Genomic DNA, 14,556 nt, shown 5'->3' with positions numbered 1-14,556 from the left:
GGAGCTAAACAGAAGCCCAGACCTGCACAACTATAAGCTCATTCTCAGCCTCACACTATTTGCAAAATACTACACACAGTGTTCTGCAAATCACTAAACACACTTTTCTACATTAGACACAAAAATGTAAGATTGACACTTAATTGCCTTTTTTAGACACTGTCTTGTAAAATAACACACATGTCAGGGCTCGACAATAACGATGGCCCGGGTCCAGTAAAAAGTAACGTCGGGACAGTTAAACTAGCAACTCACTGGCCCGATCGGGCCACTGCAAATTATTGATTGAAAAAAATATTTGCATATGTTCTGCTAAATGCATAAATACCTTTGCAGCTCGTGGGGCGCACAGTTGGCAAATCAAGAGTTGAGAAGTCAGTGACGAAACATCCAGGGCCAGGTTAAGGTAATCTGGGGCCCGGGGCAGAAGCCTCCCAGAGGCCGCCCCCCCACCACGCAAAATATTTTGTAATATATATATATTATTATTACTATGATTTTTATCAATATATATTAGAGAGAGAGGGATTGGTAATTAAATTATGACAGACCAAAATATCAGTATGTGATACATTGTAATCAGTGGCGGCTGCTGGTCTTTCAAAGAGGGGAAGCTTATTTTCGGCCTAGATCCTAAAAATGTTTTATTTATTTGGCTAGATCACTGGCTAGTTCACCCCTATGTAAAACCTAGCCGACTGAATGAATTAATGAATGAACGAACGATCTAACAAAACAATATTAATCAAGGAGGAAATGTGGAAATTAGGTTAAACTGAAACAAGGAACGTGGTGTATAATTGTATGAAATGTATGATGAAAATTGGTTGGCAATTTCGCCAAGCAAATACCAAGAAATAGGTTGCTGCAGTTTGTCTTTCAACTAAAGTTACAAAATCCGCGATGGGACTGAGCTTGAATAGACCAATTATTTGTTTGTAAACATTCGGGATGCGCGCAAATTGGCTGCAGAAAACTGGGAAAGGATAGCTATGGGGCTATTATTGTAGCAAAAGTATTCACAAATGCACAGCACGATCCACGAATGCACAGGAAGATTCACTAATGCACAGCAGATCCACGAATGCACAGCAAGATTCCCGAATGCACAGCAAGATCCACAAATGTGTACGATCCACAAATGTGTACTATCCACAAATGGTTATCGCGATCCACAAATGCGTACAAGGATCCACAAATGCGCTCTCAGATTTGTGTATGTGTAAAACCTTGTCCAAATATGTAATCACAAAGGCTGGCCTCTCAATTGGCTGTGTTTTTTACACGTGACTTTTGCTACACTTCTGCCGTGGTACAAATCCACAACTCGTGTGCGTGTGCGACGATATGTGCCTCGGTAGCTGTAAAGCCTCCATACCACCAGTTGGCGGTATAGTGGTCCAGTGATTTTTATGCTGGGTGGTTCCGGTGGTTCCTTAGACTCGTCGTGGCTGCACTTGGGATGCAAGGCAGACACCTCGAGAGCTTTTGGTAAGTATATTTTTATGTTTAGTAGTAGGCCTAGGTGTCATAAGTAGCCTTATATTGCCCAGTAAAACACAACATTATCAGTAACACTAGTTATCTGTGAATAAATAACTTAGCTCCGCTTATGCGTCACCGAGCAAACATCATTGAAGTGGCACTAGCAAGCTAACGCTAGACCAATTAACCAACCTGAAAATGTCTGGGCCGTATATGGTGTGTAGGTAGCTAGGAGCGAGTCACGATCAGGAGTCTATCTAGCTTTAAAACTAGTTTGGTGGAAGTTTGTATTTAAAAAAGGCTAATAATTAAGAGTTGTCTTGAGTGTCATCAGCTAGCAAGCTAGGCACATTCAATCATCAGAAAATGTTTTCCTAATTTACATTTAGACTTTTTCTTTGTTCTCTTTTTAATGCTCTGCACATGTCTGGACTTAAGTTAGTAAGTATATGTATCTAAGTGGCCGATCAGGAAACAAATGCAACAGTTGAGAAAGGGATTGAAGGTGACTGGCATTTGGCCACTTCTAACAGATAAGATGTGGTCAACCTGCTTTTCCCTTACGAGAAAGATGCTGAAATCACACCCAAGGTACATGATTTGGTTTAGTACTTAAATCATTGAGATAATTATCCAATCTTTTTTTAAAGACCCCTTCTTGATTACCTACTCTCCAATTTGTATTCCCATGGATGAGTTGGCTACATCTTCATTATCATTCTCTGTCTTTCCAGATGATTCTTGCACACATCACCCAGACGTTGATGACGAAGATGTGTCTGTCGAGGTTGTCACTCGGGTCATGGCTTAATTCCGGACTTTTATTGAACCCTAACCCTTACTTCTATCCTTCCTGCCTCTAACCCTCCTTCAATGGCTTTTTGTTTATAAAGTGTGTAGATATAAAGAAGAGTATACAACAAGTGTCTCACAGGTCTGTCTTCAACAGCCTCTTCAGAGCATCTGAGGAATCTGCTGCAGTTCTGGTTCTTTGGTCCACAATCATGATACAGACATGCTACTGTCCCATGTTTCTTCTGTCATGGCTAACTCCCCTGCATAACAGCTAGCTGAAAGATCTCGCATGTGTATGCTTTGGAGTTTTACTCTGTTAGGCTTACCAAATGGCATGTTGTAAAGACAAGCTTGGTGTTGGCTGAGTATATTTGGTAAGGTTCCCCCTTTCTGTAGGCAAGGAATGCTGAACACATTATCACTTTATACATAATAAAAGGTTATATCTACTTTCTCTTTACAGTTTCAAGCTCACTAAGTTTTGCTATTAATAGTTTATTAGATACACACACAAATTGTACATAAGCCATCCTCGCTATTACGGTCCCCTTCGTCTCAAGGCTGGAGAGCCTAACATTAAGCGGATATGACACTATTCAGGTGCGTGGAGCACTAAACGGGAGGAGACGGAGCTTAAAGATGTACTTCAATGCAAACACAAAAGCTTATATAAATTACATATATTAATTGCCACACATCTTCAGCGGCCAAAACTAAGCTTCAGCAGAGGTGGCAACTGGGTCTATTGATCTTTTTAGATTATCCATCTCCAGTTCATCCAGACAATTCTCAAGGACTGGTACATGGACACCAGGCTTCTGGTCAGCATTATTGTCATTGGACTCCCAGTCGATCTCTGGTATGTGCAACTCCTATAGAAACATAACTTAAGATGTTAACATTTGGATTTGCATCCGACTGTAAAGTCATGCATAATCATTAACGGATGGCCCACTCTATTAACTGACATTAAGAGCCTTAAGTGGAGGATCAATTTGTTCATCTTATTAAGTTATTGTATAATGTAATAAACAGACTCATTCAATACCATACTGTCGTAAGAAGCACGTGAACAGTGGTTACTGTACTTTCAAGACAAATGGATGCAAGCTACTGTAGAGAGCCTTGAATTAACAGTACAGCTAGTCTAGCGGGATTAAGAGGCACTTTTAGTTGTTCGGCCACTTAAATACATATACTTACTAATTTAAGTCCAGACATATGCAGAGCATTAAAAAGAAAACAATGATTGAATATGCCTAGCTTACTAGCTGATGACACTCAAGACAACTCTTAATTATTAGCCTTTTTTAAATACAAACTTCCACCAAACTAGTTTTAAAGCTAGATAGACTCCTGATCGTGACTCGCTCCTAGCTACCTACACACCATATACGGCCCAGACATTTTCAGGTTGGTTAATTGGTCTAGCGTTAGCTTGCTAGTGCCACTTCAATGATGTTTGCTCGGTGGCGCATAAGTGGAGCTAAAGTTATTTATTCACAGATAACTAGTGTTACTGATAATATTGTATTTTACTGGGCAATATAAGGCTACTTATGACACCTAGGCCTACTACTAAACATAAAAATATACTTACCGAAAGCTGTCGAGGTGTCTGCCTTGCATCCCAAGTGCAGCCACGACGAGTCTAAGGAACCACTTGAACCACCCAGCAATTTCATGTTGCCTTAAAAATCACTGGACCACTATACCGCCAACTGGTGGTATGGAGGCTTTACAGCTACCGAGGCACATATCGTCGCACATGCACACGCACACGGATTTGTACCACGGCAGAACTGTAGCAAAAGTCACGTGTAATAAAACACAGCCAATTGAGAGGCCAGCCTTTGTGATTACATATTTAGACAAGGTTTTACACATACACAAATCTGTTCGGTGGGTAAAATGAACATACAGTGAATATCAAAGTCCATTGACACTTCTTTCCTATACAAATCTCCAAAAGAAAAAATTGAGCTTTTCAACAAAGCTACCCGTGTGACGTAAAATTCGACACTCAATCATGCATTTGCTCTTAACATTTCACCCAAGACAGTTTTGACAACCTTGGACAATTTCAAGCAGGATTTGCTAGGAAGCTGAACCTGGAAAGAGGTGCTGTTCCGACCGTATGCTCATTGCAACCGCAAGCTGTAAGGACAGTATGATGTTGTGCTAACAGTTATTATTAGCAATGCTAACGTGTCCTGTATATAGCATAGGTAGAATGCTAAATACGTTTTTACACACATCAAATGACTCTAGATAGACTAACTGTAGTCGGCATTAGAAGGGAAGCTTCCGACAAAATAGCCAGAAAACGAACAGCAGTCTGGCTTATTGCTAACGCCTGTCTAGATAATCTATTTGAAAGAACTGGAGAAAGGCAGGTGCTAGATATAGGATATGTTAGCATTGCTAGTAACTGTTACTAGTAACAACTAGACTGTAGTAGGCATGTACAGTAAACTAGTTTAGCTTGCTAATGCAAGAGCATAGGTAGAATGTGTGATAATATAGGCTAGTTTATTGGCAATGGGGCCAACGTTGTTTCATTTTCCTGACTGTGTTTCAGTCAAATAAATAACCTGTGTCATGTAAATCTACAATTAACGATGCATGTTTGTTCAGATCTTTGTCAGGTTATTTTTCAGCAAGATATCTAGAGCTAGCTAATTGAAGCCGAGTTGAATCACGATATGGTTTGGTTGCCAAGCCTAACGTTCTACCCACCCAAGTCAATCCAGTTTGCTTCAACAAAAGAAGTGAAAACAAGTAATGTTATCATTTCAAATGATATGTAGTCAATCTGTTGAAAACAGTGTTGTGTAGACATAGATTTATTTGCGCGTTTTTATTTTAATTCTCCACCTTCGGTGTTTCTGTGAGTGCTGCTGTTGGCCTTGTTGCGTTTTTGCTCCCCAGCTTCACTCGTTGAAAACCAACCAATCAGCGTGCAGCTTATCTAAATATTAATGAGCATACCATAAAAGGAGAAAAGCAATTTTTTCCCGGGAACATTTCAGAGGATCTATCAGGGGGCATAGAACAGCACCCGGGCCATTTTCAACCCAACCAATGTTACATACCCTATTCGGAGACCTTAAGGAACAGTGTGAAATACCCAAAAAAACCCAGTCAATCTTTAAACTGGCAATCTGAGGGAGACTGCATCCCTGTTACACTGTTTTGACGTTAGCCTCAGTCAGACTGGCTTACTGGCAGTGTGCACAATGTTGTATTTCACTCCATACTACACCAGAAACGTCAGGGAGGACTGCCTGTTGTAGGTACGAGCCTGATGAAGATAGCCTGAATCTCAGATTTCTTTAACCGAGCCTGTTTCATTCGTCATTTGCCTGAGAAAGCGACCTCCGTTAGCCAGGCTAGTTTTCCCCAATCACTTGGTCAGGCTATTTAAGAGTATCAGGTTCAATTGACTTTTGTGTATAGACAAGTGAAACGTAAATGTATTTGTCCAAAGGCCAAGAGCCTCAAAAAGTTAATGGCCGCGTTTCCCAGATTTGTTAAGAAGCTCTTAAGCGCTAAGAGCTTCTTAGGAGCGCTCTTAAGAGCGCTGTGAAAGAAGGACGTGTTTCCCAGAGTCGTTCTTAGCTTAAGATCTTTCACTAAGAAGGAAATGTAAGATTAGCCTGACCCACTCTTAACAGCCTTCTTAGCGACCAAACGCTCACTGCAGCCGCAGTGAGGGAAAGTTATATCTGACACAAAGGAATACTAAAACCATGCGTGGTGATAAATGCAGAACAAGAAAAACTAGAGAGGGTACAATTTCTGGGGAAATTGTAGGGTGTGCTTGCTTACTTGCGTTGGTTGCAGGGGTCCGTATTTAAATTACATTTCTGTATATTTTATATTAAAATGCATAGCGTACTTATTATTTATAAAGATTACATAGATTTAAAAGCATATTTTTTCTGCTCATTTACAACTCAAAATACTAAGAGTGAAGAGTAGAATGAAATAGTTGTCTTCTCATTTCCCCTGCAAGAGGGAGTAGTGATCAGCATACCTCATAGTTGAATCAAAACAAATACATTTGGCAGACCGGTGTTCAAATAGTATCATCTGCTAACTGAAAATATGCCCCCAAAAACTTAAATAAGCTTGACTTTTATTTAGGGGAAAATCACTCATTCATAAGAATGTCAGTGGTAGCGATCATTGTCAGTAACAAGGCAAAATGCGATATAGCCCTGCTGTGTGGAGAAGCTGTCCCGGTAAATTGTAGGCTACAACTACTACTAGACTGTCTTGGTAGCGATTGCGTTGGTTGAATTCCATTTAACGTTACTTCTGTTGTACGGTCTAGGCTGAAATGAATTATTTTTCAGGTTAGTAGTCACTAACATGTGCCGCCGTTTGACTTCCTACGTAGGCTACTGTAGTTCAGGTTAGTAGTCACTAACATGTGCCGCCGTTTGACTTCCTACGTAGGCTACTGTAAACAGCTCTGATGTTTTTTTTAGCTACGAGACTACTGTAGGCTACAGTACAGCGTTGCAGTGAGCTACACTGTTTTGAAACCACAGGAAATTTTAATTTCACCAACAAATTGTTTTCTTGTAATCTAATGTCAAAATAAATCCTACAACGAAAATGTATTTGTGAGGAATGTTTATTTTAACGATTGAAAACAGATGCATCATAGACCGCTGTAGTATGTGTTGCCCGAGCAACAGAGGCTAATGTCATGATGCTAATGCTTCAGTGAAATAGTAGACTACTGTTTCGGAAAGTAGATGTAACTACTTCCTTATATCAGCTTATATTGTACATTACACTTAACAATTGTGTTTTATATCACAAAGTAAAATGGGTAAATAGTGATCACCCTGGCCTCTTTGCTTGTGGCGTTTCTGCAGCTCCCTTGCAGTAAAGCAGTTAGCCGAGCTATCTCCCAGAAGAACGAGCTGTTAAACTAATGTTCTGCTAGAGGTAGTCACGCGATATTTCGTGACGTTAGTGACGTCAGTAGCGTCAGTGACTGTGGCTAGCAAGTTAGCCACCGTTAGCTTCACTTTTGCCACAAAAACTTAATAAAAACCTAAACCGTGCAACGGAACATAAATCCCAATAGAACCAACACAATCGCGACCAAGACAAACCTTTTGACATCAACGTTGTCTATATAGTCCAAATATTGACTGAGCCTTAGGGTCGCGAAAATAAACAATAATAATAATAATAAATATATATGTGAGATAACAATGGTTTGTGCTCGCCGAAGGCAAGCACACCCCAATAATAGCATAAGAAGAAAAATAACAATGTAAAAATAAATAATTGCCCATGTGTTCCTGTAGTTACATAAATAAAATGAATCATCATTACTATCACTCATTACGTTTTCACAAACATTCGGCATCTGCATGAGTTTACATTAGATATAAAAACATCAACAACCCTGTGGTATTTGACAGATATCAGGGAAACTGATAGGTGTAATTGAACTCGGCTGGAACCTCATCAAGAGATCGAGGCTCCACCTCAGTCTATATATAAAGGCGTTGCTGAAGTCCACGCGAGTGAGACACCATGGCTGCAAAACAGCATATTCTCGCTGCTAATCAACAGCGTCGCCTTGCACAAAGCCAGATAGTTTATATAAATGCCTATGTGCGTCAGCACTTCTCCCCACTAAATGTGCTGTCGGACAGGGCTGTCCAGTCCAAGTACCGGCTTCCCCGTCACCACACATCCGGAGGGCAACCCGCTGCAATTTTGCCCTCAGCCCGGAGGTGCAGCTCCTGGCCTTGCTGCGTTTTTACGCAGTGTGGAGCTTCCTGGATGTGGTGGGGGACGGCACCATCCTCAGCAAGGCATTGGTTTCACGGGGTGTGGTAGCTGTGACACCGATCCTCCTGCGCCATGCCCGGACACATCCAAATGTCCACCACACGGGACGAGGTCCGCCAGGTCCACAGTGGATTTCATGCCATGGCTGGGATCCCCCGAGTAATCGGTGTCGTGGATGGCACACTGATCTCAATCCACAATCCCTCCCTGGTGGATCCGTGCTGGATTGGGAGGAAACATTACGCTGCCATCAACACTCAGGTGGCAGTTCATCGTGGTCCACTGCCGGACATCGTTGCCAAGTGGCCAGGAGGCACACACGACAGCTTCATGTGGGCCAAATCAGCTGTGGCTGAGGCTGGCAGAGGAAAGTTCGGCAGGAGCATCTTCCTCGGGGACAGTGGCTACCCTCTCCGGAGTTACCTCGTGACACCGATGATCAACCCAGCAACACCACAGGAGGAGAGGTTCAATGAGGCCCACACACACACCAGGACCCACATTGAACGGGTGTTTGGAAGGTGGAAGTGTCGTTTCCGATGTAACTCGTTCGTCGGGGGGGCTGCGCTTGTCACCTGTAAAATGTGATGTGTTGGTCATTCATCCAATGACCGTACAGCTTCGAAGCACTGAAAAAAACTGTTAATAGCAGCCCCATTGAAGTCCATGCAAGCTGAGCTTCAACAGGGAAATGAACTGTGAAGCAACGGGGATGTATGAGAAGGAAATCAGTCAGTCGACCTGCTAACATGTAGCTGATTCTGAACAAAACTTGTCTTCGATATGAACGTGTTCTAACACATTTAAAATGTAAAGAATTTATAATACATGAAAGTAGAATTCTACAACTGTAATCATTAGCTCCATCACAGGCACTGTGCACTAGTGAATATAGCAACGGGAACAATGTCCGCACGACTTTATAAAGGATGCATGTATTAAAGTTATGTATTGTGCGTATTAAATTGATGTCTTATGAACTTAGAAGTGTGCTCAGGCATTAAAACAGGAGATCATGACTTAGCCTACTCTGTGCTCAAAGTGATGCTCGAGCTCCAGTGGTTTGCTGTGTAGGTGAATGACATTTTCGGAAGACGTAGCAGAATCACGTGAAAAATTACAGGATATGCTTTTTTTCCATTGGTTGTTGCATTAAATCTTACCCAGATACAATGGTGCTATTTTCCGATTGGCTATTGTGCAGACCCTTTCTTTTTTTGGATTGTCTGATAAGTGGTAGACTCGACTAAGAACTCCAGAGGAGACACGCTTGATTCCTGCCGGGTCCATAGTGAGAGTGGCACGGCCAGAGGAATTTGGGTTGGATGATGCGGCATATTAAATATATAAAAACATTTTTTTTATATATTTAATCTAAGGGGAATCTGAGGGGTAATACAAATATTAATACAAAATACTGCCACCCCAATTTTTTTTTTTTTATGCATTTAGCAGACGCTTTTATCCAAAGTGACTTCCAAGAGAGAGCTTTACAAAAGTTCATAGGTCTCTGATCATAACAGTGAGATAGCCCAAAACATTGCGGGTAGCCAAAACATGAAGCATACATTGTGAAAAAACCATAAGAGCATATAGTGAAAACAAGTTACAATTAAAGAACATGAACCTCAATCTTCCCATGGAAAAATATTATTTTTACTTAACAGAACATTTCAATAAATAATATTAATGTTAATGTTTAATTTAAACTACAATGTTCTAGCCTAATCATTTACCATAGGGAGGACTGTACCCCCTTACTTTGGGTTTGATTCGCCTCCAGGAGGCCACCCAACAACTTCCTTCTGCTACCCCATTGCCACCCCAAATGAAAATCTCTAGATCCGCCCCTGCTTAAGAGCCCTAAAGTAAAGTAAGCAAACAACGCTTGATCGGCCATGACTGACATCAACGCAGCAAACCACGAGAAGCTGGAATGTCCGACTTCACAGAGCCGTTTTCAACTCCTCCCCGACTGCAAGCAGCTCCTCTCGCCGGTCGTTTCATGCAGCCGCAGTCCATGTCGAACGCACCTAATGGGAGTCTATGGAAGTGTTGCAACTCTCTTTTTCTATGGCTCTGCATTTTTTTTACAACTGGCGCGAGACAATAAAGTGAAGATGGCAGCAAAGTAGAGCTACAAGCTCAAACGGAAGCAACTTTTTTTATGGAACGAAGATGCACTGTGTCGTCTGTCGTATGTTCCGGTCTATAGCAGACAAAAGTGGATGTTTTTACACAGGCAGCGACAATTTTTCGAAAACAATCCCTGACCAGCCATGCTAGCAGACAGCACCTGGTTTGCGTGACAGCTAAACGGATGCTTGACAATCCATCTTCCAGGCCGTTGACATGCTGGTCAGGAATTTAAATGTAGATGCCCATCGTGTTATTGCACGACTTATAACAACGGCATATCTCGTTATCAAGACGGGCCAGCCGTTCGCCTCGTTCCCTCAGGCTATTGAACAGCAGCAGAAGAATGGTGTCGACTTGGGTACTTGGTATCATACTGATGACATGCTAGGGAAGCTTTATATATTAGCATTGATGGACCAGAGCAGGGTCGGACTGGCCATCGGGAGAATCAGTCCGAACGGCCGGTCAAACAAACGATAGTGCCACGGCACTATAAAAATAAATTTAAAAAAAGCCTAATATAAAGCTCACTTTGAGGACGGCCTGAATACTCCAATAGTATGAAGCAACTGTTCAACTAGAGCGATCCAAAATCCAAAAGGTGGGTGTGGGCATTTCCCCCCGTGTAAAATGCACTTGTCTGTAATTCTTCCAGATCACGATTGGTCAAAAATCTATTGTTTTCCGGGTACAGCCAATTCGTTAGAGATAGGCTGTTTATCAATCCATGTTTTTTCCGTTCTTGCGAACTCGTTTGACGTCATCTTTCATTGCCCAAGTACGGTTCCAATCCAAAGAACACAAGTCAACAAGAACACCAAAAATACCCGGAAATGTTCTTGATCCGCCCCTTTTATCTAGGATGCATCGGATGGTGACTTGACCACCAGAAGCGAGAACGCCTCTGATTCACCAGAAGTCATTGCAAGATGTCAAGCGAGGCGGACAAACCTCACAACTATAATTTTTTACTTATCATATTTCAGCTAAACGGTACTTGTAAATCAGCATCTGAATTCAAATGTGACCAGAAATAGGCAGTGTAGTCGCTGAAAATGTTCTTATTTTATTGATGAAACGGCTTATTTGTAAATTTGCTCCAACTTTTCGATAACCTAGTTAATATTAGGTTCTGTAAGATAGCAAGGGCTACAGAAAACGTAAAATTACAGGTAGAGGGACAATTTTTTAGCTTTGTTATCTAGTTTTTGTAGTTCGTCAGTGTTATCATAATGCTGCGAGTCCAGGAAAACCCTAACCATCTCAATTCATTCTCCGTCCTTGCGTCCTTGCAAGACCATTCTCGCAAGGACGCTTGCAAGAATGTTCTTCAAAAGAATGTACTTGCGTTCTCAGCGTTCTTCGGATTGATAAACAGCCATAGTTTAGCTAGCATCGTTGTTTCTTTAGGAAAAACATGGAAAGGAAAAGAAAAGTAGAAAAAGGTGGCGCTGAAAAAGCTAGACCTAGATATGTTTTTTAACTTTCATCCTCAACAACCGACAAGCATTTATAATAAAAAGGTTTTTCACTGGAAGGATGGATCCAACAGAAAATGGCTAACCTATTGTGAAAACGCAAACTCTCTATACTGTCTGCCTTGCATTTTCAAAGCCTGGAAATGAGAATGCATTTGTTAAGGATGGCATGAAAACCTGGTCACATGTGCACCAAAGGATAGTCGAGCATGAAAGAACCATTGCTCACAAAGATTGTGCGGATGCATACTTTCTCAAAGCCAGCCAGGCAGACATAAAATCTCTACTCTGCAATCAACAGATGTGTGAACATCGGCAACAAGACAGAAAAAGGCGAGTGGTCTTGGAGAGGGTGGTTGATGTCGTTAAGGTGATTGGAAAGCGTGGTCTGAGTTACAGAGGCAAATCTGAAGCTGCCTACAGCTTGGAGGATCAGGCAGTTGATCATGGCAACTTCCTAGAACAGATTTTACTTTTTACAAGTATGACGTCTGTCTAAATTAACACGTAACTGCTTGCATCTGAAAAGTGAAAGGCTTCATGAATCTGGAGGAACAGGTGGAAGAGGGTCATAAGTTACCTTTCTCTCCAAGACAACAGTTGATACAGTTATTGAAACCATCGGCCATATGATAAAGGAACAAGTGGCAAAAGAGGTCAGGGAAGCTGGTATGTTTTCAGTCCAGATAAACCACTCAAGACATCACATCCAAAGACCAGTGTAGTGTTATTGTTCGCTATGTGTCACATGTTGTCCATGAGAGACTGCTTGCTGTGGTGGACTGCCAGGATACATCTGGGGAAGCGTTTGTTAAACTGCTTAAACAGGTCCTGGACAACAACAACTTGAATATTTAAAAATGTGTTGGCAATGCGACTGATGGAGCTGCTAACATGCAGGGAAAGTACAAGGGATTCTCCACTCTACTCTCAGCACACTCAACAACTCAAGTTCATGTCTGGTGCTATGCACACATTTTGAATATAATTCAATTCAAAGTTTTAATTGACACTACTGCCATTGTCATTCCATCTGTTACCCTCTTTTCTGTATTAGATGATGTGGCAGTGTCACCAATAGGTGAAACACGCTGGTAGGCCAAAGATGTGGCCCTGAAAGTTTTTGGGTCATGTGGGAATGGAGGGAAAGCATTGTTTGTAGACCTCATTTTAACTCTAGAGAAGATTGGGAATGACACAGCAGTTAAGCCCACTGGGCGAGTTCAAGCAAGAGTGTTTACAGAGTGTCTGCTCAAGTACGAGACCATTCTCAATGCCCAGGTTTTTCTGAGAATATTTCAGCTGACAACACCCCTCTCTAAGTACCTGCAAACCAAAGGCATGGACATCCTAACTGCCCATCGGCTGGTTCTAGGTACCCAAGACAGCCTGAAGGAGTGTGACAGGGACTTTGAGGGTGTAAGGCAAGCGGCTGACAGCTTTGTTGAGTGGGCCAATGCAGAGCTTCAAGAAACAGGCTGACTCTGAGGTCCATGATTCTTTCCCTGAATAGCGCATCAGGAAGAAAAGAAAAACACGCAGGGTGAGATCCTAATGGATGAGACTTCACCAGATCCTGCCACTGATTACAAAATTAAAGTAAATAATGTCATAATGGACACAGTGGTAGAGCATCCACAGCCATTTTCAGGCAAATGAAACCCTTTGGAAAGATTTTGCCTGTATGGATCCAAAAGACTTGCTTGAAATAGCAACACAGTGGGAAAGACTGAAGATGTCACCACTAGATGAATACAGTGTAAGATCCACTCAAATATTTGAATGTGGTGAAGAGGTTGACAGTGGTGAACACATTGAGTAAGAGATGAGTCTGGTCAACAGAAGCTGCAAATCCTGCAAAAACTGTACTTTCTGTTGTTATGCAATCCTGACAAAGTACAACCTTTTGACAGATGCCTACAGTGTGATTGGCTTGGCATTTAAATTCCTCCTCACTATCACACAAGTGGCATGTGAAAGAAGTTTCTCAACTTTGCAATTTATCAAAAACAGACTGAGAAGTACCATGTCCCAAGATGACCTGGAGAGCTTTATGATGATGGCTACAGAAAAGGAGATTCTGATGGCCCTTGATGGTGATGGGATAATTGACAGAGTTGCACAGCGAAGCACACAGATGCGCAACCTGCTGATCGTCTAATAAGGTAGGATGGGCTTTCTGGTACCATACTCATTTTTAGATACTGTATTACATCTAATTTTTACACTAATTGTCACACCCTGATCCATGATTTATTCTGTCTTATTTGATCTTTTCCTGTTTAGCCTTCCGACCACAAACCTGCCTGCCCCAGTGTACCTCTGCCATTCGTCCCGATACCGACCTCTGACTGCCCACCGACCAACGAGACTGCCTGGCCCAGTGCGCTTTGTGCAAATAAATCAGCCTATTACAAAAAACCCTGCCTCCTGTCTGCATTTTTGTCAAACTGTGTCTGAGTTGTGGAGGGGGGCAGGGGCAGTCTGTGTTTCAAAGTCCCGGGCTGTTTTTCGGTACCAGTCCTACCCTGGACCAGAGGTTTCAGTTTCTGTTAGACAGAGTTTTGCAGAGATGGCTGTCAGTAGGGAAGAGAGCAAGTCATGTTTAAGGTTAAAAGTCAATTGTTTTGCTGACTATTACCTTTTTATTTTTTATCACTAGAAATGTGATTTTTCATTGTTGTTATTTTTATATCCAGGATATGTTTAATAAATGGTTAAACATGTTAACAGAATAACACAACTTATAAGTCTTTGGTTTTGTTGTAACAATGATAAATTACAACTTTTGGAGGGGGGGCCAGTAAAAATTGTCTTGGGGCCAGTAAGTTTC

The 14,556-nt window shown here is 41.8% G+C and overlaps 2 long non-coding RNA genes across 2 annotated transcripts; both read left to right on the top strand.

Annotated features, from left to right (window-relative positions):
* Window positions 1-1,427: 1,427 nt before the first annotated feature.
* Window positions 1,428-2,730, top strand: LOC146302874 (uncharacterized). The gene is made up of 3 exons (XR_014758162.1): window positions 1,428-1,491; window positions 1,924-2,076; window positions 2,220-2,730. It is a non-coding gene; the product is annotated as an uncharacterized LOC146302874 (long non-coding RNA).
* Window positions 2,731-4,284: 1,554 nt separating this feature from the next.
* Window positions 4,285-14,128, top strand: LOC146302873 (uncharacterized). The gene is made up of 3 exons (XR_014758160.1): window positions 4,285-4,439; window positions 13,737-13,888; window positions 14,010-14,128. It is a non-coding gene; the product is annotated as an uncharacterized LOC146302873 (long non-coding RNA).
* Window positions 14,129-14,556: the final 428 nt, after the last annotated feature.

The sequence above is a fragment of the Hypomesus nipponensis genome, chromosome 1, assembly GCF_054491055.1.
Source record: "Hypomesus nipponensis isolate SF chromosome 1, ASM5449105v1, whole genome shotgun sequence".
Taxonomy (NCBI): Eukaryota; Metazoa; Chordata; class Actinopteri; order Osmeriformes; family Osmeridae; genus Hypomesus; species Hypomesus nipponensis.
This window is presented reverse-complemented; position numbering and strand designations above follow the sequence as displayed.